The sequence below is a fragment of the Eleutherodactylus coqui genome, unplaced genomic scaffold (assembly GCF_035609145.1).
Source record: "Eleutherodactylus coqui strain aEleCoq1 unplaced genomic scaffold, aEleCoq1.hap1 HAP1_SCAFFOLD_584, whole genome shotgun sequence".
NCBI lineage: Eukaryota > Metazoa > Chordata > Amphibia > Anura > Eleutherodactylidae > Eleutherodactylus > Eleutherodactylus coqui.
The window spans coordinates 1-24,779 of NW_027102575.1; the positions used below are offsets into that span (position 1 = coordinate 1).

General features: G+C 38.5%; 15 non-coding genes across 15 annotated transcripts; all 15 read left to right on the forward strand.

Annotated features, from left to right (window-relative positions):
• The first annotated feature begins 32 nt into the window (after positions 1 to 32).
• TRNAT-UGU (transfer RNA threonine (anticodon UGU)) lies at positions 33 to 105 on the forward strand. Its single transcript has one exon. It is a non-coding gene; the product is annotated as a tRNA-Thr (tRNA).
• A 1,538-nt stretch (positions 106 to 1,643) lies between these two features.
• On the forward strand, positions 1,644 to 1,716 carry TRNAT-UGU (transfer RNA threonine (anticodon UGU)). Its single transcript has one exon. It is a non-coding gene; the product is annotated as a tRNA-Thr (tRNA).
• Positions 1,717 to 4,865: 3,149 nt separating this feature from the next.
• On the forward strand, positions 4,866 to 4,938 carry TRNAT-UGU (transfer RNA threonine (anticodon UGU)). The gene has a single exon. It is a non-coding gene; the product is annotated as a tRNA-Thr (tRNA).
• A 1,538-nt stretch (positions 4,939 to 6,476) lies between these two features.
• Positions 6,477 to 6,549, forward strand: TRNAT-UGU (transfer RNA threonine (anticodon UGU)). The gene has a single exon. It is a non-coding gene; the product is annotated as a tRNA-Thr (tRNA).
• Positions 6,550 to 8,087: 1,538 nt separating this feature from the next.
• On the forward strand, positions 8,088 to 8,160 carry TRNAT-UGU (transfer RNA threonine (anticodon UGU)). The gene has a single exon. It is a non-coding gene; the product is annotated as a tRNA-Thr (tRNA).
• Positions 8,161 to 9,698: 1,538 nt separating this feature from the next.
• Positions 9,699 to 9,771, forward strand: TRNAT-UGU (transfer RNA threonine (anticodon UGU)). Its single transcript has one exon. It is a non-coding gene; the product is annotated as a tRNA-Thr (tRNA).
• Positions 9,772 to 11,309: 1,538 nt separating this feature from the next.
• TRNAT-UGU (transfer RNA threonine (anticodon UGU)) lies at positions 11,310 to 11,382 on the forward strand. Its single transcript has one exon. It is a non-coding gene; the product is annotated as a tRNA-Thr (tRNA).
• Positions 11,383 to 12,920: 1,538 nt separating this feature from the next.
• TRNAT-UGU (transfer RNA threonine (anticodon UGU)) lies at positions 12,921 to 12,993 on the forward strand. The gene has a single exon. It is a non-coding gene; the product is annotated as a tRNA-Thr (tRNA).
• A 1,538-nt stretch (positions 12,994 to 14,531) lies between these two features.
• On the forward strand, positions 14,532 to 14,604 carry TRNAT-UGU (transfer RNA threonine (anticodon UGU)). Its single transcript has one exon. It is a non-coding gene; the product is annotated as a tRNA-Thr (tRNA).
• A 1,538-nt stretch (positions 14,605 to 16,142) lies between these two features.
• TRNAT-UGU (transfer RNA threonine (anticodon UGU)) lies at positions 16,143 to 16,215 on the forward strand. Its single transcript has one exon. It is a non-coding gene; the product is annotated as a tRNA-Thr (tRNA).
• Positions 16,216 to 17,753: 1,538 nt separating this feature from the next.
• Positions 17,754 to 17,826, forward strand: TRNAT-UGU (transfer RNA threonine (anticodon UGU)). Its single transcript has one exon. It is a non-coding gene; the product is annotated as a tRNA-Thr (tRNA).
• Positions 17,827 to 19,364: 1,538 nt separating this feature from the next.
• Positions 19,365 to 19,437, forward strand: TRNAT-UGU (transfer RNA threonine (anticodon UGU)). The gene has a single exon. It is a non-coding gene; the product is annotated as a tRNA-Thr (tRNA).
• Positions 19,438 to 20,975: 1,538 nt separating this feature from the next.
• Positions 20,976 to 21,048, forward strand: TRNAT-UGU (transfer RNA threonine (anticodon UGU)). The gene has a single exon. It is a non-coding gene; the product is annotated as a tRNA-Thr (tRNA).
• Positions 21,049 to 22,586: 1,538 nt separating this feature from the next.
• Positions 22,587 to 22,659, forward strand: TRNAT-UGU (transfer RNA threonine (anticodon UGU)). The gene has a single exon. It is a non-coding gene; the product is annotated as a tRNA-Thr (tRNA).
• A 1,538-nt stretch (positions 22,660 to 24,197) lies between these two features.
• TRNAT-UGU (transfer RNA threonine (anticodon UGU)) lies at positions 24,198 to 24,270 on the forward strand. The gene has a single exon. It is a non-coding gene; the product is annotated as a tRNA-Thr (tRNA).
• The last annotated feature ends 509 nt before the right edge of the window (positions 24,271 to 24,779 follow it).

Here is a 24,779-nt window from a genome sequence, read left to right on the forward strand (position 1 = left end):
TCAAAAATATTGTGGGACTCTTTCAAAATGCAGGCTTCATAGCTCAGGGGTTAGAGCACTGGTCTTGTAAACCAGGGGTCGTGAGTTCGATTCTCACTGAGGCCAAATTTTCTTAGTAAAGGCTATCGTGAACATCAAACCTTCTGAAAGTGGTTTTTGCCTATGAGAAAGGATCTTTCAACACTTTCTCTTTACAGCCCTCTGAATGCCAAAATCAAAAAGTCGAGATTTTATAGTCCTTTAATCTCACTTCAACAATTAAGCTCTTAACATGACCCAATTCTCTTCTGGTTGCAGAAAATTTTCATCGCCATGTAGGTCACTGTGACTGCATGCTCTTACCCTGGGAGCGAGACCTTGAATGCCACTTTACACAGGTGGGATATACCTTGAATGGAATGTGTTATCAGAACAATACCTATTGCTTGAATCAAAGTTTGATGTCACGCATCATTTTTAAATAATTTTAATGATTTGGGAAATTAAAATCTTGCAGTTTTCACTCTTTCCACCTAGCCCTATTATTCTGCTCTGTAGAAATCGCTTTTTAGTAGTGATCTGATTGTCATTACAGGCAGAATTACAAATATAGATAAAACCTTTTGTATTAATCAAAATGGATCACACCATTCACATTAGATCATGTGCACAACTCACTCAAACCTTTACTTGCAGGATTCCCTTAACACAGGTTAGCACATGCTTGGAGCACACTATCAGACGAACAATGCCTTCTCTCCCGTCTATTGTTTTGAAGCGCTTTTAGTTGCTTGCTTAGTCAAAAAAGATAAACCTTTTTTGTTGATGCTTACGATGATCTTTGGTATCTCACCAAAATCTGCAAGCTGCCGAATGGTTGAGCGGTCTGGGGGACTACGTTCAGGTTGTATGCTCTCCTGGACTTGTGGGTTCAAATACCGCTTCTGGCAGCTCAGTTTTGCTTAAATATTACCCAGGATGTTTTAGCAATTGCTACATGAAAATATTTTCAGAATAAAAAGACCTTCTGGTAAGAATGAAGAAAAAGGATTGTAGTGCCAAGCAGCACGAGGATTACCGAGGCATTAAGAACTGGGGCTTAACATCTTAGTCTAGGCTGATGGTGAAAAGAGCTGTTTTGGAACCATGTTAGTAGAACCAATGTGGCTGTTCTCAAGAAGCTAAATATTCTAGTACATAAGATGCTTTTTAATGGTGAATTGATGTTACTACCAGCTTTCAAATCTGCTTAGGTTTTTTCCAACAGGGTTCTATCAGAACATAACTAAAAGAAAAGATATGCACACATACTGGGCTGATGTGAGCGCTTTGCTTTTAAACCTGCAATTTGAATCAAGGAAGGAAAAAGTCCTTCAAAACTTTTTCTGTTCAACCCTCTGACTATTAAATCCTCAACTAATATAAAGCAGTGCTGCACCAGGGAATGAAAAACTGCTCCAGGCTTTATATTTCATCCCAAGAATTGGACTCTTAGCACGACCAAACTTTCTTTGAGTTTCGCAATTTTTTCGACTTGTGTATTTGAGGATGGCCGCATGATCTTTTCAGGAAGCATGGGTTCATTCCTACTTATGACATTCTAAGATTTTTGAAAAAGGAATATAGAATTGGTCAAAAATATTGTGGGACTCTTTCAAAATGCAGGCTTCATAGCTCAGGGGTTAGAGCACTGGTCTTGTAAACCAGGGGTCGTGAGTTCGATTCTCACTGAGGCCAAATTTTCTTAGTAAAGGCTATCGTGAACATCAAACCTTCTGAAAGTGGTTTTTGCCTATGAGAAAGGATCTTTCAACACTTTCTCTTTACAGCCCTCTGAATGCCAAAATCAAAAAGTCGAGATTTTATAGTCCTTTAATCTCACTTCAACAATTAAGCTCTTAACATGACCCAATTCTCTTCTGGTTGCAGAAAATTTTCATCGCCATGTAGGTCACTGTGACTGCATGCTCTTACCCTGGGAGCGAGACCTTGAATGCCACTTTACACAGGTGGGATATACCTTGAATGGAATGTGTTATCAGAACAATACCTATTGCTTGAATCAAAGTTTGATGTCACGCATAATTTTTAAATAATTTTAATGATTTGGGAAATTAAAATCTTGCAGTTTTCACTCTTTCCACCTAGCCCTATTATTCTGCTCTGTAGAAATCGCTTTTTAGTAGTGATCTGATTGTCATTACAGGCAGAATTACAAATATAGATAAAACCTTTTGTATTAATCAAAATGGATCACACCATTCACATTAGATCATGTGCACAACTCACTCAAACCTTTACTTGCAGGATTCCCTTAACACAGGTTAGCACATGCTTGGAGCACACTATCAGACGAACAATGCCTTCTCTCCCGTCTATTGTTTTGAAGCGCTTTTAGTTGCTTGCTTAGTCAAAAAAGATAAACCTTTTTTGTTGATGCTTACGATGATCTTTGGTATCTCACCAAAATCTGCAAGCTGCCGAATGGTTGAGCGGTCTGGGGGACTACGTTCAGGTTGTATGCTCTCCTGGACTTGTGGGTTCAAATACCGCTTCTGGCAGCTCAGTTTTGCTTAAATATTACCCAGGATGTTTTAGCAATTGCTACATGAAAATATTTTCAGAATAAAAAGACCTTCTGGTAAGAATGAAGAAAAAGGATTGTAGTGCCAAGCAGCACGAGGATTACCGAGGCATTAAGAACTGGGGCTTAACATCTTAGTCTAGGCTGATGGTGAAAAGAGCTGTTTTGGAACCATGTTAGTAGAACCAATGTGGCTGTTCTCAAGAAGCTAAATATTCTAGTACATAAGATGCTTTTTAATGGTGAATTGATGTTACTACCAGCTTTCAAATCTGCTTAGGTTTTTTCCAACAGGGTTCTATCAGAACATAACTAAAAGAAAAGATATGCACACATACTGGGCTGATGTGAGCGCTTTGCTTTTAAACCTGCAATTTGAATCAAGGAAGGAAAAAGTCCTTCAAAACTTTTTCTGTTCAACCCTCTGACTATTAAATCCTCAACTAATATAAAGCAGTGCTGCACCAGGGAATGAAAAACTGCTCCAGGCTTTATATTTCATCCCAAGAATTGGACTCTTAGCACGACCAAACTTTCTTTGAGTTTCGCAATTTTTTCGACTTGTGTATTTGAGGATGGCCGCATGATCTTTTCAGGAAGCATGGGTTCATTCCTACTTATGACATTCTAAGATTTTTGAAAAAGGAATATAGAATTGGTCAAAAATATTGTGGGACTCTTTCAAAATGCAGGCTTCATAGCTGAGGGGTTAGAGCACTGGTCTTGTAAACCAGGGGTCGTGAGTTCGATTCTCACTGAGGCCAAATTTTCTTAGTAAAGGCTATCGTGAACATCAAACCTTCTGAAAGTGGTTTTTGCCTATGAGAAAGGATCTTTCAACACTTTCTCTTTACAGCCCTCTGAATGCCAAAATCAAAAAGTCGAGATTTTATAGTCCTTTAATCTCACTTCAACAATTAAGCTCTTAACATGACCCAATTCTCTTCTGGTTGCAGAAAATTTTCATCGCCATGTAGGTCACTGTGACTGCATGCTCTTACCCTGGGAGCGAGACCTTGAATGCCACTTTACACAGGTGGGATATACCTTGAATGGAATGTGTTATCAGAACAATACCTATTGCTTGAATCAAAGTTTGATGTCACGCATAATTTTTAAATAATTTTAATGATTTGGGAAATTAAAATCTTGCAGTTTTCACTCTTTCCACCTAGCCCTATTATTCTGCTCTGTAGAAATCGCTTTTTAGTAGTGATCTGATTGTCATTACAGGCAGAATTACAAATATAGATAAAACCTTTTGTATTAATCAAAATGGATCACACCATTCACATTAGATCATGTGCACAACTCACTCAAACCTTTACTTGCAGGATTCCCTTAACACAGGTTAGCACATGCTTGGAGCACACTATCAGACGAACAATGCCTTCTCTCCCGTCTATTGTTTTGAAGCGCTTTTAGTTGCTTGCTTAGTCAAAAAAGATAAACCTTTTTTGTTGATGCTTACGATGATCTTTGGTATCTCACCAAAATCTGCAAGCTGCCGAATGGTTGAGCGGTCTGGGGGACTACGTTCAGGTTGTATGCTCTCCTGGACTTGTGGGTTCAAATACCGCTTCTGGCAGCTCAGTTTTGCTTAAATATTACCCAGGATGTTTTAGCAATTGCTACATGAAAATATTTTCAGAATAAAAAGACCTTCTGGTAAGAATGAAGAAAAAGGATTGCAGTGCCAAGCAGCACGAGGATTACCGAGGCATTAAGAACTGGGGCTTAACATCTTAGTCTAGGCTGATGGTGAAAAGAGCTGTTTTGGAACCATGTTAGTAGAACCAATGTGGCTGTTCTCAAGAAGCTAAATATTCTAGTACATAAGATGCTTTTTAATGGTGAATTGATGTTACTACCAGCTTTCAAATCTGCTTAGGTTTTTTCCAACAGGGTTCTATCAGAACATAACTAAAAGAAAAGATATGCACACATACTGGGCTGATGTGAGCGCTTTGCTTTTAAACCTGCAATTTGAATCAAGGAAGGAAAAAGTCCTTCAAAACTTTTTCTGTTCAACCCTCTGACTATTAAATCCTCAACTAATATAAAGCAGTGCTGCACCAGGGAATGAAAAACTGCTCCAGGCTTTATATTTCATCCCAAGAATTGGACTCTTAGCACGACCAAACTTTCTTTGAGTTTCGCAATTTTTTCGACTTGTGTATTTGAGGATGGCCGCATGATCTTTTCAGGAAGCATGGGTTCATTCCTACTTATGACATTCTAAGATTTTTGAAAAAGGAATATAGAATTGGTCAGAAATATTGTGGGACTGTTTCAAAATGCAGGCTTCATAGCTCAGGGGTTAGAGCACTGGTCTTGTAAACCAGGGGTCGTGAGTTCGATTCTCACTGAGGCCAAATTTTCTTAGTAAAGGCTATCGTGAACATCAAACCTTCTGAAAGTGGTTTTTGCCTATGAGAAAGGATCTTTCAACACTTTCTCTTTACAGCCCTCTGAATGCCAAAATCAAAAAGTCGAGATTTTATAGTCCTTTAATCTCACTTCAACAATTAAGCTCTTAACATGACCCAATTCTCTTCTGGTTGCAGAAAATTTTCATCGCCATGTAGGTCACTGTGACTGCATGCTCTTACCCTGGGAGCGAGACCTTGAATGCCACTTTACACAGGTGGGATATACCTTGAATGGAATGTGTTATCAGAACAATACCTATTGCTTGAATCAAAGTTTGATGTCACGCATCATTTTTAAATAATTTTAATGATTTGGGAAATTAAAATCTTGCAGTTTTCACTCTTTCCACCTAGCCCTATTATTCTGCTCTGTAGAAATCGCTTTTTAGTAGTGATCTGATTGTCATTACAGGCAGAATTACAAATATAGATAAAACCTTTTGTATTAATCAAAATGGATCACACCATTCACATTAGATCATGTGCACAACTCACTCAAACCTTTACTTGCAGGATTCCCTTAACACAGGTTAGCACATGCTTGGAGCACACTATCAGACGAACAATGCCTTCTCTCCCGTCTATTGTTTTGAAGCGCTTTTAGTTGCTTGCTTAGTCAAAAAAGATAAACCTTTTTTGTTGATGCTTACGATGATCTTTGGTATCTCACCAAAATCTGCAAGCTGCCGAATGGTTGAGCGGTCTGGGGGACTACGTTCAGGTTGTATGCTCTCCTGGACTTGTGGGTTCAAATACCGCTTCTGGCAGCTCAGTTTTGCTTAAATATTACCCAGGATGTTTTAGCAATTGCTACATGAAAATATTTTCAGAATAAAAAGACCTTCTGGTAAGAATGAAGAAAAAGGATTGTAGTGCCAAGCAGCACGAGGATTACCGAGGCATTAAGAACTGGGGCTTAACATCTTAGTCTAGGCTGATGGTGAAAAGAGCTGTTTTGGAACCATGTTAGTAGAACCAATGTGGCTGTTCTCAAGAAGCTAAATATTCTAGTACATAAGATGCTTTTTAATGGTGAATTGATGTTACTACCAGCTTTCAAATCTGCTTAGGTTTTTTCCAACAGGGTTCTATCAGAACATAACTAAAAGAAAAGATATGCACACATACTGGGCTGATGTGAGCGCTTTGCTTTTAAACCTGCAATTTGAATCAAGGAAGGAAAAAGTCCTTCAAAACTTTTTCTGTTCAACCCTCTGACTATTAAATCCTCAACTAATATAAAGCAGTGCTGCACCAGGGAATGAAAAACTGCTCCAGGCTTTATATTTCATCCCAAGAATTGGACTCTTAGCACGACCAAACTTTCTTTGAGTTTCGCAATTTTTTCGACTTGTGTATTTGAGGATGGCCGCATGATCTTTTCAGGAAGCATGGGTTCATTCCTACTTATGACATTCTAAGATTTTTGAAAAAGGAATATAGAATTGGTCAGAAATATTGTGGGACTGTTTCAAAATGCAGGCTTCATAGCTCAGGGGTTAGAGCACTGGTCTTGTAAACCAGGGGTCGTGAGTTCGATTCTCACTGAGGCCAAATTTTCTTAGTAAAGGCTATCGTGAACATCAAACCTTCTGAAAGTGGTTTTTGCCTATGAGAAAGGATCTTTCAACACTTTCTCTTTACAGCCCTCTGAATGCCAAAATCAAAAAGTCGAGATTTTATAGTCCTTTAATCTCACTTCAACAATTAAGCTCTTAACATGACCCAATTCTCTTCTGGTTGCAGAAAATTTTCATCGCCATGTAGGTCACTGTGACTGCATGCTCTTACCCTGGGAGCGAGACCTTGAATGCCACTTTACACAGGTGGGATATACCTTGAATGGAATGTGTTATCAGAACAATACCTATTGCTTGAATCAAAGTTTGATGTCACGCATCATTTTTAAATAATTTTAATGATTTGGGAAATTAAAATCTTGCAGTTTTCACTCTTTCCACCTAGCCCTATTATTCTGCTCTGTAGAAATCGCTTTTTAGTAGTGATCTGATTGTCATTACAGGCAGAATTACAAATATAGATAAAACCTTTTGTATTAATCAAAATGGATCACACCATTCACATTAGATCATGTGCACAACTCACTCAAACCTTTACTTGCAGGATTCCCTTAACACAGGTTAGCACATGCTTGGAGCACACTATCAGACGAACAATGCCTTCTCTCCCGTCTATTGTTTTGAAGCGCTTTTAGTTGCTTGCTTAGTCAAAAAAGATAAACCTTTTTTGTTGATGCTTACGATGATCTTTGGTATCTCACCAAAATCTGCAAGCTGCCGAATGGTTGAGCGGTCTGGGGGACTACGTTCAGGTTGTATGCTCTCCTGGACTTGTGGGTTCAAATACCGCTTCTGGCAGCTCAGTTTTGCTTAAATATTACCCAGGATGTTTTAGCAATTGCTACATGAAAATATTTTCAGAATAAAAAGACCTTCTGGTAAGAATGAAGAAAAAGGATTGTAGTGCCAAGCAGCACGAGGATTACCGAGGCATTAAGAACTGGGGCTTAACATCTTAGTCTAGGCTGATGGTGAAAAGAGCTGTTTTGGAACCATGTTAGTAGAACCAATGTGGCTGTTCTCAAGAAGCTAAATATTCTAGTACATAAGATGCTTTTTAATGGTGAATTGATGTTACTACCAGCTTTCAAATCTGCTTAGGTTTTTTCCAACAGGGTTCTATCAGAACATAACTAAAAGAAAAGATATGCACACATACTGGGCTGATGTGAGCGCTTTGCTTTTAAACCTGCAATTTGAATCAAGGAAGGAAAAAGTCCTTCAAAACTTTTTCTGTTCAACCCTCTGACTATTAAATCCTCAACTAATATAAAGCAGTGCTGCACCAGGGAATGAAAAACTGCTCCAGGCTTTATATTTCATCCCAAGAATTGGACTCTTAGCACGACCAAACTTTCTTTGAGTTTCGCAATTTTTTCGACTTGTGTATTTGAGGATGGCCGCATGATCTTTTCAGGAAGCATGGGTTCATTCCTACTTATGACATTCTAAGATTTTTGAAAAAGGAATATAGAATTGGTCAAAAATATTGTGGGACTCTTTCAAAATGCAGGCTTCATAGCTCAGGGGTTAGAGCACTGGTCTTGTAAACCAGGGGTCGTGAGTTCGATTCTCACTGAGGCCAAATTTTCTTAGTAAAGGCTATCGTGAACATCAAACCTTCTGAAAGTGGTTTTTGCCTATGAGAAAGGATCTTTCAACACTTTCTCTTTACAGCCCTCTGAATGCCAAAATCAAAAAGTCGAGATTTTATAGTCCTTTAATCTCACTTCAACAATTAAGCTCTTAACATGACCCAATTCTCTTCTGGTTGCAGAAAATTTTCATCGCCATGTAGGTCACTGTGACTGCATGCTCTTACCCTGGGAGCGAGACCTTGAATGCCACTTTACACAGGTGGGATATACCTTGAATGGAATGTGTTATCAGAACAATACCTATTGCTTGAATCAAAGTTTGATGTCACGCATCATTTTTAAATAATTTTAATGATTTGGGAAATTAAAATCTTGCAGTTTTCACTCTTTCCACCTAGCCCTATTATTCTGCTCTGTAGAAATCGCTTTTTAGTAGTGATCTGATTGTCATTACAGGCAGAATTACAAATATAGATAAAACCTTTTGTATTAATCAAAATGGATCACACCATTCACATTAGATCATGTGCACAACTCACTCAAACCTTTACTTGCAGGATTCCCTTAACACAGGTTAGCACATGCTTGGAGCACACTATCAGACGAACAATGCCTTCTCTCCCGTCTATTGTTTTGAAGCGCTTTTAGTTGCTTGCTTAGTCAAAAAAGATAAACCTTTTTTGTTGATGCTTACGATGATCTTTGGTATCTCACCAAAATCTGCAAGCTGCCGAATGGTTGAGCGGTCTGGGGGACTACGTTCAGGTTGTATGCTCTCCTGGACTTGTGGGTTCAAATACCGCTTCTGGCAGCTCAGTTTTGCTTAAATATTACCCAGGATGTTTTAGCAATTGCTACATGAAAATATTTTCAGAATAAAAAGACCTTCTGGTAAGAATGAAGAAAAAGGATTGTAGTGCCAAGCAGCACGAGGATTACCGAGGCATTAAGAACTGGGGCTTAACATCTTAGTCTAGGCTGATGGTGAAAAGAGCTGTTTTGGAACCATGTTAGTAGAACCAATGTGGCTGTTCTCAAGAAGCTAAATATTCTAGTACATAAGATGCTTTTTAATGGTGAATTGATGTTACTACCAGCTTTCAAATCTGCTTAGGTTTTTTCCAACAGGGTTCTATCAGAACATAACTAAAAGAAAAGATATGCACACATACTGGGCTGATGTGAGCGCTTTGCTTTTAAACCTGCAATTTGAATCAAGGAAGGAAAAAGTCCTTCAAAACTTTTTCTGTTCAACCCTCTGACTATTAAATCCTCAACTAATATAAAGCAGTGCTGCACCAGGGAATGAAAAACTGCTCCAGGCTTTATATTTCATCCCAAGAATTGGACTCTTAGCACGACCAAACTTTCTTTGAGTTTCGCAATTTTTTCGACTTGTGTATTTGAGGATGGCCGCATGATCTTTTCAGGAAGCATGGGTTCATTCCTACTTATGACATTCTAAGATTTTTGAAAAAGGAATATAGAATTGGTCAAAAATATTGTGGGACTGTTTCAAAATGCAGGCTTCATAGCTCAGGGGTTAGAGCACTGGTCTTGTAAACCAGGGGTCGTGAGTTCGATTCTCACTGAGGCCAAATTTTCTTAGTAAAGGCTATCGTGAACATCAAACCTTCTGAAAGTGGTTTTTGCCTATGAGAAAGGATCTTTCAACACTTTCTCTTTACAGCCCTCTGAATGCCAAAATCAAAAAGTCGAGATTTTATAGTCCTTTAATCTCACTTCAACAATTAAGCTCTTAACATGACCCAATTCTCTTCTGGTTGCAGAAAATTTTCATCGCCATGTAGGTCACTGTGACTGCATGCTCTTACCCTGGGAGCGAGACCTTGAATGCCACTTTACACAGGTGGGATATACCTTGAATGGAATGTGTTATCAGAACAATACCTATTGCTTGAATCAAAGTTTGATGTCACGCATCATTTTTAAATAATTTTAATGATTTGGGAAATTAAAATCTTGCAGTTTTCACTCTTTCCACCTAGCCCTATTATTCTGCTCTGTAGAAATCGCTTTTTAGTAGTGATCTGATTGTCATTACAGGCAGAATTACAAATATAGATAAAACCTTTTGTATTAATCAAAATGGATCACACCATTCACATTAGATCATGTGCACAACTCACTCAAACCTTTACTTGCAGGATTCCCTTAACACAGGTTAGCACATGCTTGGAGCACACTATCAGACGAACAATGCCTTCTCTCCCGTCTATTGTTTTGAAGCGCTTTTAGTTGCTTGCTTAGTCAAAAAAGATAAACCTTTTTTGTTGATGCTTACGATGATCTTTGGTATCTCACCAAAATCTGCAAGCTGCCGAATGGTTGAGCGGTCTGGGGGACTACGTTCAGGTTGTATGCTCTCCTGGACTTGTGGGTTCAAATACCGCTTCTGGCAGCTCAGTTTTGCTTAAATATTACCCAGGATGTTTTAGCAATTGCTACATGAAAATATTTTCAGAATAAAAAGACCTTCTGGTAAGAATGAAGAAAAAGGATTGTAGTGCCAAGCAGCACGAGGATTACCGAGGCATTAAGAACTGGGGCTTAACATCTTAGTCTAGGCTGATGGTGAAAAGAGCTGTTTTGGAACCATGTTAGTAGAACCAATGTGGCTGTTCTCAAGAAGCTAAATATTCTAGTACATAAGATGCTTTTTAATGGTGAATTGATGTTACTACCAGCTTTCAAATCTGCTTAGGTTTTTTCCAACAGGGTTCTATCAGAACATAACTAAAAGAAAAGATATGCACACATACTGGGCTGATGTGAGCGCTTTGCTTTTAAACCTGCAATTTGAATCAAGGAAGGAAAAAGTCCTTCAAAACTTTTTCTGTTCAACCCTCTGACTATTAAATCCTCAACTAATATAAAGCAGTGCTGCACCAGGGAATGAAAAACTGCTCCAGGCTTTATATTTCATCCCAAGAATTGGACTCTTAGCACGACCAAACTTTCTTTGAGTTTCGCAATTTTTTCGACTTGTGTATTTGAGGATGGCCGCATGATCTTTTCAGGAAGCATGGGTTCATTCCTACTTATGACATTCTAAGATTTTTGAAAAAGGAATATAGAATTGGTCAGAAATATTGTGGGACTGTTTCAAAATGCAGGCTTCATAGCTCAGGGGTTAGAGCACTGGTCTTGTAAACCAGGGGTCGTGAGTTCGATTCTCACTGAGGCCAAATTTTCTTAGTAAAGGCTATCGTGAACATCAAACCTTCTGAAAGTGGTTTTTGCCTATGAGAAAGGATCTTTCAACACTTTCTCTTTACAGCCCTCTGAATGCCAAAATCAAAAAGTCGAGATTTTATAGTCCTTTAATCTCACTTCAACAATTAAGCTCTTAACATGACCCAATTCTCTTCTGGTTGCAGAAAATTTTCATCGCCATGTAGGTCACTGTGACTGCATGCTCTTACCCTGGGAGCGAGACCTTGAATGCCACTTTACACAGGTGGGATATACCTTGAATGGAATGTGTTATCAGAACAATACCTATTGCTTGAATCAAAGTTTGATGTCACGCATCATTTTTAAATAATTTTAATGATTTGGGAAATTAAAATCTTGCAGTTTTCACTCTTTCCACCTAGCCCTATTATTCTGCTCTGTAGAAATCGCTTTTTAGTAGTGATCTGATTGTCATTACAGGCAGAATTACAAATATAGATAAAACCTTTTGTATTAATCAAAATGGATCACACCATTCACATTAGATCATGTGCACAACTCACTCAAACCTTTACTTGCAGGATTCCCTTAACACAGGTTAGCACATGCTTGGAGCACACTATCAGACGAACAATGCCTTCTCTCCCGTCTATTGTTTTGAAGCGCTTTTAGTTGCTTGCTTAGTCAAAAAAGATAAACCTTTTTTGTTGATGCTTACGATGATCTTTGGTATCTCACCAAAATCTGCAAGCTGCCGAATGGTTGAGCGGTCTGGGGGACTACGTTCAGGTTGTATGCTCTCCTGGACTTGTGGGTTCAAATACCGCTTCTGGCAGCTCAGTTTTGCTTAAATATTACCCAGGATGTTTTAGCAATTGCTACATGAAAATATTTTCAGAATAAAAAGACCTTCTGGTAAGAATGAAGAAAAAGGATTGTAGTGCCAAGCAGCACGAGGATTACCGAGGCATTAAGAACTGGGGCTTAACATCTTAGTCTAGGCTGATGGTGAAAAGAGCTGTTTTGGAACCATGTTAGTAGAACCAATGTGGCTGTTCTCAAGAAGCTAAATATTCTAGTACATAAGATGCTTTTTAATGGTGAATTGATGTTACTACCAGCTTTCAAATCTGCTTAGGTTTTTTCCAACAGGGTTCTATCAGAACATAACTAAAAGAAAAGATATGCACACATACTGGGCTGATGTGAGCGCTTTGCTTTTAAACCTGCAATTTGAATCAAGGAAGGAAAAAGTCCTTCAAAACTTTTTCTGTTCAACCCTCTGACTATTAAATCCTCAACTAATATAAAGCAGTGCTGCACCAGGGAATGAAAAACTGCTCCAGGCTTTATATTTCATCCCAAGAATTGGACTCTTAGCACGACCAAACTTTCTTTGAGTTTCGCAATTTTTTCGACTTGTGTATTTGAGGATGGCCGCATGATCTTTTCAGGAAGCATGGGTTCATTCCTACTTATGACATTCTAAGATTTTTGAAAAAGGAATATAGAATTGGTCAAAAATATTGTGGGACTCTTTCAAAATGCAGGCTTCATAGCTCAGGGGTTAGAGCACTGGTCTTGTAAACCAGGGGTCGTGAGTTCGATTCTCACTGAGGCCAAATTTTCTTAGTAAAGGCTATCGTGAACATCAAACCTTCTGAAAGTGGTTTTTGCCTATGAGAAAGGATCTTTCAACACTTTCTCTTTACAGCCCTCTGAATGCCAAAATCAAAAAGTCGAGATTTTATAGTCCTTTAATCTCACTTCAACAATTAAGCTCTTAACATGACCCAATTCTCTTCTGGTTGCAGAAAATTTTCATCGCCATGTAGGTCACTGTGACTGCATGCTCTTACCCTGGGAGCGAGACCTTGAATGCCACTTTACACAGGTGGGATATACCTTGAATGGAATGTGTTATCAGAACAATACCTATTGCTTGAATCAAAGTTTGATGTCACGCATCATTTTTAAATAATTTTAATGATTTGGGAAATTAAAATCTTGCAGTTTTCACTCTTTCCACCTAGCCCTATTATTCTGCTCTGTAGAAATCGCTTTTTAGTAGTGATCTGATTGTCATTACAGGCAGAATTACAAATATAGATAAAACCTTTTGTATTAATCAAAATGGATCACACCATTCACATTAGATCATGTGCACAACTCACTCAAACCTTTACTTGCAGGATTCCCTTAACACAGGTTAGCACATGCTTGGAGCACACTATCAGACGAACAATGCCTTCTCTCCCGTCTATTGTTTTGAAGCGCTTTTAGTTGCTTGCTTAGTCAAAAAAGATAAACCTTTTTTGTTGATGCTTACGATGATCTTTGGTATCTCACCAAAATCTGCAAGCTGCCGAATGGTTGAGCGGTCTGGGGGACTACGTTCAGGTTGTATGCTCTCCTGGACTTGTGGGTTCAAATACCGCTTCTGGCAGCTCAGTTTTGCTTAAATATTACCCAGGATGTTTTAGCAATTGCTACATGAAAATATTTTCAGAATAAAAAGACCTTCTGGTAAGAATGAAGAAAAAGGATTGTAGTGCCAAGCAGCACGAGGATTACCGAGGCATTAAGAACTGGGGCTTAACATCTTAGTCTAGGCTGATGGTGAAAAGAGCTGTTTTGGAACCATGTTAGTAGAACCAATGTGGCTGTTCTCAAGAAGCTAAATATTCTAGTACATAAGATGCTTTTTAATGGTGAATTGATGTTACTACCAGCTTTCAAATCTGCTTAGGTTTTTTCCAACAGGGTTCTATCAGAACATAACTAAAAGAAAAGATATGCACACATACTGGGCTGATGTGAGCGCTTTGCTTTTAAACCTGCAATTTGAATCAAGGAAGGAAAAAGTCCTTCAAAACTTTTTCTGTTCAACCCTCTGACTATTAAATCCTCAACTAATATAAAGCAGTGCTGCACCAGGGAATGAAAAACTGCTCCAGGCTTTATATTTCATCCCAAGAATTGGACTCTTAGCACGACCAAACTTTCTTTGAGTTTCGCAATTTTTTCGACTTGTGTATTTGAGGATGGCCGCATGATCTTTTCAGGAAGCATGGGTTCATTCCTACTTATGACATTCTAAGATTTTTGAAAAAGGAATATAGAATTGGTCAGAAATATTGTGGGACTGTTTCAAAATGCAGGCTTCATAGCTCAGGGGTTAGAGCACTGGTCTTGTAAACCAGGGGTCGTGAGTTCGATTCTCACTGAGGCCAAATTTTCTTAGTAAAGGCTATCGTGAACATCAAACCTTCTGAAAGTGGTTTTTGCCTATGAGAAAGGATCTTTCAACACTTTCTCTTTACAGCCCTCTGAATGCCAAAATCAAAAAGTCGAGATTTTATAGTCCTTTAATCTCACTTCAACAATTAAGCTCTTAACATGACCCAATTCTCTTCTGGTTGCAGAAAATTTTCATCGCCATGTAGGTCACTGTGACTGCATGCTCTTACCCTGGGAGCGAGACCTTGAATGCCACTTTACACAGGTGGGATATACCTTGAATGGAATGTGTTATCAGAACAATACCTATTGCTTGAATCAAAGTTTGATGTCACGCATCATTTTTAAATAATTTTAATGATTTGGGAAATTAAAATCTTGCAGTTTTCACTCTTTCCACCTAGCCCTATTATTCTGCTCTGTAGAAATCGCTTTTTAGTAGTGATCTGATTGTCATTACAGGCAGAATTACAAATATAGATAAAACCTTTTGTATTAATCAAAATGGATCACACCATTCACATTAGATCATGTGCACAACTCACTCAAACCTTTACTTGCAGGATTCCCTTAACACAGGTTAGCACATGCTTGGAGCACACTATCAGACGAACAATGCCTTCTCTCCCGTCTATTGTTTTGAAGCGCTTTTAGTTGCTTGCTTAGTCAAAAAAGATAAACCTTTTTTGTTGATGCTTACGATGATCTTTGGTATCTCACCAAAATCTGCAAGCTGCCGAATGGTTGAGCGGTCTGGGGGACTACGTTCAGGTTGTATGCTCTCCTGGACTTGTGGGTTCAAATACCGCTTCTGGCAGCTCAGTTTTGCTTAAATATTACCCAGGATGTTTTAGCAATTGCTACATGAAAATATTTTCAGAATAAAAAGACCTTCTGGTAAGAATGAAGAAAAAGGATTGTAGTGCCAAGCAGCACGAGGATTACCGAGGCATTAAGAACTGGGGCTTAACATCTTAGTCTAGGCTGATGGTGAAAAGAGCTGTTTTGGAACCATGTTAGTAGAACCAATGTGGCTGTTCTCAAGAAGCTAAATATTCTAGTACATAAGATGCTTTTTAATGGTGAATTGATGTTACTACCAGCTTTCAAATCTGCTTAGGTTTTTTCCAACAGGGTTCTATCAGAACATAACTAAAAGAAAAGATATGCACACATACTGGGCTGATGTGAGCGCTTTGCTTTTAAACCTGCAATTTGAATCAAGGAAGGAAAAAGTCCTTCAAAACTTTTTCTGTTCAACCCTCTGACTATTAAATCCTCAACTAATATAAAGCAGTGCTGCACCAGGGAATGAAAAACTGCTCCAGGCTTTATATTTCATCCCAAGAATTGGACTCTTAGCACGACCAAACTTTCTTTGAGTTTCGCAATTTTTTCGACTTGTGTATTTGAGGATGGCCGCATGATCTTTTCAGGAAGCATGGGTTCATTCCTACTTATGACATTCTAAGATTTTTGAAAAAGGAATATAGAATTGGTCAGAAATATTGTGGGACTGTTTCAAAATGCAGGCTTCATAGCTCAGGGGTTAGAGCACTGGTCTTGTAAACCAGGGGTCGTGAGTTCGATTCTCACTGAGGCCAAATTTTCTTAGTAAAGGCTATCGTGAACATCAAACCTTCTGAAAGTGGTTTTTGCCTATGAGAAAGGATCTTTCAACACTTTCTCTTTACAGCCCTCTGAATGCCAAAATCAAAAAGTCGAGATTTTATAGTCCTTTAATCTCACTTCAACAATTAAGCTCTTAACATGACCCAATTCTCTTCTGGTTGCAGAAAATTTTCATCGCCATGTAGGTCACTGTGACTGCATGCTCTTACCCTGGGAGCGAGACCTTGAATGCCACTTTACACAGGTGGGATATACCTTGAATGGAATGTGTTATCAGAACAATACCTATTGCTTGAATCAAAGTTTGATGTCACGCATCATTTTTAAATAATTTTAATGATTTGGGAAATTAAAATCTTGCAGTTTTCACTCTTTCCACCTAGCCCTATTATTCTGCTCTGTAGAAATCGCTTTTTAGTAGTGATCTGATTGTCATTACAGGCAGAATTACAAATATAGATAAAACCTTTTGTATTAATCAAAATGGATCACACCATTCACATTAGATCATGTGCACAACTCACTCAAACCTTTACTTGCAGGATTCCCTTAACACAGGTTAGCACATGCTTGGAGCACACTATCAGACGAACAATGCCTTCTCTCCCGTCTATTGTTTTGAAGCGCTTTTAGTTGCTTGCTTAGTCAAAAAAGATAAACCTTTTTTGTTGATGCTTACGATGATCTTTGGTATCTCACCAAAATCTGCAAGCTGCCGAATGGTTGAGCGGTCTGGGGGACTACGTTCAGGTTGTATGCTCTCCTGGACTTGTGGGTTCAAATACCGCTTCTGGCAGCTCAGTTTTGCTTAAATATTACCCAGGATGTTTTAGCAATTGCTACATGAAAATATTTTCAGAATAAAAAGACCTTCTGGTAAGAATGAAGAAAAAGGATTGTAGTGCCAAGCAGCACGAGGATTACCGAGGCATTAAGAACTGGGGCTTAACATCTTAGTCTAGGCTGATGGTGAAAAGAGCTGTTTTGGAACCATGTTAGTAGAACCAATGTGGCTGTTCTCAAGAAGCTAAATATTCTAGTACATAAGATGCTTTTTAATGGTGAATTGATGTTACTACCAGCTTTCAAATCTGCTTAGGTTTTTTCCAACAGGGTTCTATCAGAACATAACTAAAAGAAAAGATATGCACACATACTGGGCTGATGTGAGCGCTTTGCTTTTAAACCTGCAATTTGAATCAAGGAAGGAAAAAGTCCTTCAAAACTTTTTCTGTTCAACCCTCTGACTATTAAATCCTCAACTAATATAAAGCAGTGCTGCACCAGGGAATGAAAAACTGCTCCAGGCTTTATATTTCATCCCAAGAATTGGACTCTTAGCACGACCAAACTTTCTTTGAGTTTCGCAATTTTTTCGACTTGTGTATTTGAGGATGGCCGCATGATCTTTTCAGGAAGCATGGGTTCATTCCTACTTATGACATTCTAAGATTTTTGAAAAAGGAATATAGAATTGGTCAAAAATATTGTGGGACTCTTTCAAAATGCAGGCTTCATAGCTCAGGGGTTAGAGCACTGGTCTTGTAAACCAGGGGTCGTGAGTTCGATTCTCACTGAGGCCAAATTTTCTTAGTAAAGGCTATCGTGAACATCAAACCTTCTGAAAGTGGTTTTTGCCTATGAGAAAGGATCTTTCAACACTTTCTCTTTACAGCCCTCTGAATGCCAAAATCAAAAAGTCGAGATTTTATAGTCCTTTAATCTCACTTCAACAATTAAGCTCTTAACATGACCCAATTCTCTTCTGGTTGCAGAAAATTTTCATCGCCATGTAGGTCACTGTGACTGCATGCTCTTACCCTGGGAGCGAGACCTTGAATGCCACTTTACACAGGTGGGATATACCTTGAATGGAATGTGTTATCAGAACAATACCTATTGCTTGAATCAAAGTTTGATGTCACGCATCATTTTTAAATAATTTTAATGATTTGGGAAATTAAAATCTTGCAGTTTTCACTCTTTCCACCTAGCCCTATTATTCTGCTCTGTAGAAATCGCTTTTTAGTAGTGATCTGATTGTCATTACAGGCAGAATTACAAATATAGATAAAACCTTTTGTATTAATCAAAATGGATCACACCATTCACATTAGATCATGTGCACAACTCACTCAAACCTTTACTTGCAGGATTCCCTTAACACAGGTTAGCACATGCTTGGAGCACACTATCAGACGAACAATGCCTTCTCTCCCGTCTATTGTTTTGAAGCGCTTTTAGTTGCTTGCTTAGTCAAAAAAGATAAACCTTTTTTGTTGATGCTTACGATGATCTTTGGTATCTCACCAAAATCTGCAAGCTGCCGAATGGTTGAGCGGTCTGGGGGACTATGTTCAGGTTGTATGCTCTCCTGGACTTGTGGGTTCAAATACCGCTTCTGGCAGCTCAGTTTTGCTTAAATATTACCCAGGATGTTTTAGCAATTGCTACATGAAAATATTTTCAGAATAAAAAGACCTTCTGGTAAGAATGAAGAAAAAGGATTGTAGTGCCAAGCAGCACGAGGATTACCGAGGCATTAAGAACTGGGGCTTAACATCTTAGTCTAGGCTGATGGTGAAAAGAGCTGTTTTGGAACCATGTTAGTAGAACCAATGTGGCTGTTCTCAAGAAGCTAAATATTCTAGTACATAAGATGCTTTTTAATGGTGAATTGATGTTACTACCAGCTTTCAAATCTGCTTAGGTTTTTTCCAACAGGGTTCTATCAGAACATAACTAAAAGAAAAGATATGCACACATACTGGGCTGATGTGAGCGCTTTGCTTTTAAACCTGCAATTTGAATCAAGGAAGGAAAAAGTCCTTCAAAACTTTTTCTGTTCAACCCTCTGACTATTAAATCCTCAACTAATATAAAGCAGTGCTGCACCAGGGAATGAAAAACTGCTCCAGGCTTTATATTTCATCCCAAGAATTGGACTCTTAGCACGACCAAACTTTCTTTGAGTTTCGCAATTTTTTCGACTTGTGTATTTGAGGATGGCCGCATGATCTTTTCAGGAAGCATGGGTTCATTCCTACTTATGACATTCTAAGATTTTTGAAAAAGGAATATAGAATTGGTCAAAAATATTGTGGGACTCTTTCAAAATGCAGGCTTCATAGCTCAGGGGTTAGAGCACTGGTCTTGTAAACCAGGGGTCGTGAGTTCGATTCTCACTGAGGCCAAATTTTCTTAGTAAAGGCTATCGTGAACATCAAACCTTCTGAAAGTGGTTTTTGCCTATGAGAAAGGATCTTTCAACACTTTCTCTTTACAGCCCTCTGAATGCCAAAATCAAAAAGTCGAGATTTTATAGTCCTTTAATCTCACTTCAACAATTAAGCTCTTAACATGACCCAATTCTCTTCTGGTTGCAGAAAATTTTCATCGCCATGTAGGTCACTGTGACTGCATGCTCTTACCCTGGGAGCGAGACCTTGAATGCCACTTTACACAGGTGGGATATACCTTGAATGGAATGTGTTATCAGAACAATACCTATTGCTTGAATCAAAGTTTGATGTCACGCATCATTTTTAAATAATTTTAATGATTTGGGAAATTAAAATCTTGCAGTTTTCACTCTTTCCACCTAGCCCTATTATTCTGCTCTGTAGAAATCGCTTTTTAGTAGTGATCTGATTGTCATTACAGGCAGAATTACAAATATAGATAAAACCTTTTGTATTAATCAAAATGGATCACACCATTCACATTAGATCATGTGCACAACTCACTCAAACCTTTACTTGCAGGATTCCCTTAACACAGGTTAGCACATGCTTGGAGCACACTATCAGACGAACAATGCCTTCTCTCCCGTCTATTGTTTTGAAGCGCTTTTAGTTGCTTGCTTAGTCAAAAAAGATAAACCTTTTTTGTTGATGCTTACGATGATCTTTGGTATCTCACCAAAATCTGCAAGCTGCCGAATGGTTGAGCGGTCTGGGGGACTATGTTCAGGTTGTATGCTCTCCTGGACTTGTGGGTTCAAATACCGCTTCTGGCAGCTCAGTTTTGCTTAAATATTACCCAGGATGTTTTAGCAATTGCTACATGAAAATATTTTCAGAATAAAAAGACCTTCTGGTAAGAATGAAGAAAAAGGATTGTAGTGCCAAGCAGCACGAGGATTACCGAGGCATTAAGAACTGGGGCTTAACATCTTAGTCTAGGCTGATGGTGAAAAGAGCTGTTTTGGAACCATGTTAGTAGAACCAATGTGGCTGTTCTCAAGAAGCTAAATATTCTAGTACATAAGATGCTTTTTAATGGTGAATTGATGTTACTACCAGCTTTCAAATCTGCTTAGGTTTTTTCCAACAGGGTTCTATCAGAACATAACTAAAAGAAAAGATATGCACACATACTGGGCTGATGTGAGCGCTTTGCTTTTAAACCTGCAATTTGAATCAAGGAAGGAAAAAGTCCTTCAAAACTTTTTCTGTTCAACCCTCTGACTATTAAATCCTCAACTAATATAAAGCAGTGCTGCACCAGGGAATGAAAAACTGCTCCAGGCTTTATATTTCATCCCAAGAATTGGACTCTTAGCACGACCAAACTTTCTTTGAGTTTCGCAATTTTTTCGACTTGTGTATTTGAGGATGGCCGCATGATCTTTTCAGGAAGCATGGGTTCATTCCTACTTATGACATTCTAAGATTTTTGAAAAAGGAATATAGAATTGGTCAGAAATATTGTGGGACTGTTTCAAAATGCAGGCTTCATAGCTCAGGGGTTAGAGCACTGGTCTTGTAAACCAGGGGTCGTGAGTTCGATTCTCACTGAGGCCAAATTTTCTTAGTAAAGGCTATCGTGAACATCAAACCTTCTGAAAGTGGTTTTTGCCTATGAGAAAGGATCTTTCAACACTTTCTCTTTACAGCCCTCTGAATGCCAAAATCAAAAAGTCGAGATTTTATAGTCCTTTAATCTCACTTCAACAATTAAGCTCTTAACATGACCCAATTCTCTTCTGGTTGCAGAAAATTTTCATCGCCATGTAGGTCACTGTGACTGCATGCTCTTACCCTGGGAGCGAGACCTTGAATGCCACTTTACACAGGTGGGATATACCTTGAATGGAATGTGTTATCAGAACAATACCTATTGCTTGAATCAAAGTTTGATGTCACGCATCATTTTTAAATAATTTTAATGATTTGGGAAATTAAAATCTTGCAGTTTTCACTCTTTCCACCTAGCCCTATTATTCTGCTCTGTAGAAATCGCTTTTTAGTAGTGATCTGATTGTCATTACAGGCAGAATTACAAATATAGATAAAACCTTTTGTATTAATCAAAATGGATCACACCATTCACATTAGATCATGTGCACAACTCACTCAAACCTTTACTTGCAGGATTCCCTTAACACAGGTTAGCACATGCTTGGAGCACACTATCAGACGAACAATGCCTTCTCTCCCGTCTATTGTTTTGAAGCGCTTTTAGTTGCTTGCTTAGTCAAAAAAGATAAACCTTTTTTGTTGATGCTTACGATGATCTTTGGTATCTCACCAAAATCTGCAAGCTGCCGAATGGTTGAGCGGTCTGGGGGACTACGTTCAGGTTGTATGCTCTCCTGGACTTGTGGGTTCAAATACCGCTTCTGGCAGCTCAGTTTTGCTTAAATATTACCCAGGATGTTTTAGCAATTGCTACATGAAAATATTTTCAGAATAAAAAGACCTTCTGGTAAGAATGAAGAAAAAGGATTGTAGTGCCAAGCAGCACGAGGATTACCGAGGCATTAAGAACTGGGGCTTAACATCTTAGTCTAGGCTGATGGTGAAAAGAGCTGTTTTGGAACCATGTTAGTAGAACCAATGTGGCTGTTCTCAAGAAGCTAAATATTCTAGTACATAAGATGCTTTTTAATGGTGAATTGATGTTACTACCAGCTTTCAAATCTGCTTAGGTTTTTTCCAACAGGGTTCTATCAGAACATAACTAAAAGAAAAGATATGCACACATACTGGGCTGATGTGAGCGCTTTGCTTTTAAACCTGCAATTTGAATCAAGGAAGGAAAAAGTCCTTCAAAACTTTTTCTGTTCAACCCTCTGACTATTAAATCCTCAACTAATATAAAGCAGTGCTGCACCAGGGAATGAAAAACTGCTCCAGGCTTTATATTTCATCCCAAGAATTGGACTCTTAGCACGACCAAACTTTCTTTGAGTTTCGCAATTTTTTCGACTTGTGTATTTGAGGATGGCCGCATGATCTTTTCAGGAAGCATGGGTTCATTCCTACTTATGACATTCTAAGATTTTTGAAAAAGGAATATAGAATTGGTCAAAAATATTGTGGGACTCTTTCAAAATGCAGGCTTCATAGCTCAGGGGTTAGAGCACTGGTCTTGTAAACCAGGGGTCGTGAGTTCGATTCTCACTGAGGCCAAATTTTCTTAGTAAAGGCTATCGTGAACATCAAACCTTCTGAAAGTGGTTTTTGCCTATGAGAAAGGATCTTTCAACACTTTCTCTTTACAGCCCTCTGAATGCCAAAATCAAAAAGTCGAGATTTTATAGTCCTTTAATCTCACTTCAACAATTAAGCTCTTAACATGACCCAATTCTCTTCTGGTTGCAGAAAATTTTCATCGCCATGTAGGTCACTGTGACTGCATGCTCTTACCCTGGGAGCGAGACCTTGAATGCCACTTTACACAGGTGGGATATACCTTGAATGGAATGTGTTATCAGAACAATACCTATTGCTTGAATCAAAGTTTGATGTCACGCATCATTTTTAAATAATTTTAATGATTTGGGAAATTAAAATCTTGCAGTTTTCACTCTTTCCACCTAGCCCTATTATTCTGCTCTGTAGAAATCGCTTTTTAGTAGTGATCTGATTGTCATTACAGGCAGAATTACAAATATAGATAAAACCTTTTGTATTAATCAAAATGGATCACACCATTCACATTAGATCATGTGCACAACTCACTCAAACCTTTACTTGCAGGATTCCCTTAACACAGGTTAGCACATGCTTGGAGCACACTATCAGACGAACAATGCCTTCTCTCCCGTCTATTGTTTTGAAGCGCTTTTAGTTGCTTGCTTAGTCAAAAAAGATAAACCTTTTTTGTTGATGCTTACGATGATCTTTGGTATCTCACCAAAATCTGCAAGCTGCCGAATGGTTGAGCGGTCTGGGGGACTATGTTCAGGTTGTATGCTCTCCTGGACTTGTGGGTTCAAATACCGCTTCTGGCAGCTCAGTTTTGCTTAAATATTACCCAGGATGTTTTAGCAATTGCTACATGAAAATATTTTCAGAATAAAAAGACCTTCTGGTAAGAATGAAGAAAAAGGATTGTAGTGCCAAGCAGCACGAGGATTACCGAGGCATTAAGAACTGGGGCTTAACATCTTAGTCTAGGCTGATGGTGAAAAGAGCTGTTTTGGAACCATGTTAGTAGAACCAATGTGGCTGTTCTCAAGAAGCTAAATATTCTAGTACATAAGATGCTTTTTAATGGTGAATTGATGTTACTACCAGCTTTCAAATCTGCTTAGGTTTTTTCCAACAGGGTTCTATCAGAACATAACTAAAAGAAAAGATATGCACACATACTGGGCTGATGTGAGCGCTTTGCTTTTAAACCTGCAATTTGAATCAAGGAAGGAAAAAGTCCTTCAAAACTTTTTCTGTTCAACCCTCTGACTATTAAATCCTCAACTAATATAAAGCAGTGCTGCACCAGGGAATGAAAAACTGCTCCAGGCTTTATATTTCATCCCAAGAATTGGACTCTTAGCACGACCAAACTTTCTTTGAGTTTCGCAATTTTTTCGACTTGTGTATTTGAGGATGGCCGCATGATCTTTTCAGGAAGCATGGGTTCATTCCTACTTATGACATTCTAAGATTTTTGAAAAAGGAATATAGAATTGGTCAAAAATATTGTGGGACTCTTTCAAAATGCAGGCTTCATAGCTCAGGGGTTAGAGCACTGGTCTTGTAAACCAGGGGTCGTGAGTTCGATTCTCACTGAGGCCAAATTTTCTTAGTAAAGGCTATCGTGAACATCAAACCTTCTGAAAGTGGTTTTTGCCTATGAGAAAGGATCTTTCAACACTTTCTCTTTACAGCCCTCTGAATGCCAAAATCAAAAAGTCGAGATTTTATAGTCCTTTAATCTCACTTCAACAATTAAGCTCTTAACATGACCCAATTCTCTTCTGGTTGCAGAAAATTTTCATCGCCATGTAGGTCACTGTGACTGCATGCTCTTACCCTGGGAGCGAGACCTTGAATGCCACTTTACACAGGTGGGATATACCTTGAATGGAATGTGTTATCAGAACAATACCTATTGCTTGAATCAAAGTTTGATGTCACGCATCATTTTTAAATAATTTTAATGATTTGGGAAATTAAAATCTTGCAGTTTTCACTCTTTCCACCTAGCCCTATTATTCTGCTCTGTAGAAATCGCTTTTTAGTAGTGATCTGATTGTCATTACAGGCAGAATTACAAATATAGATAAAACCTTTTGTATTAATCA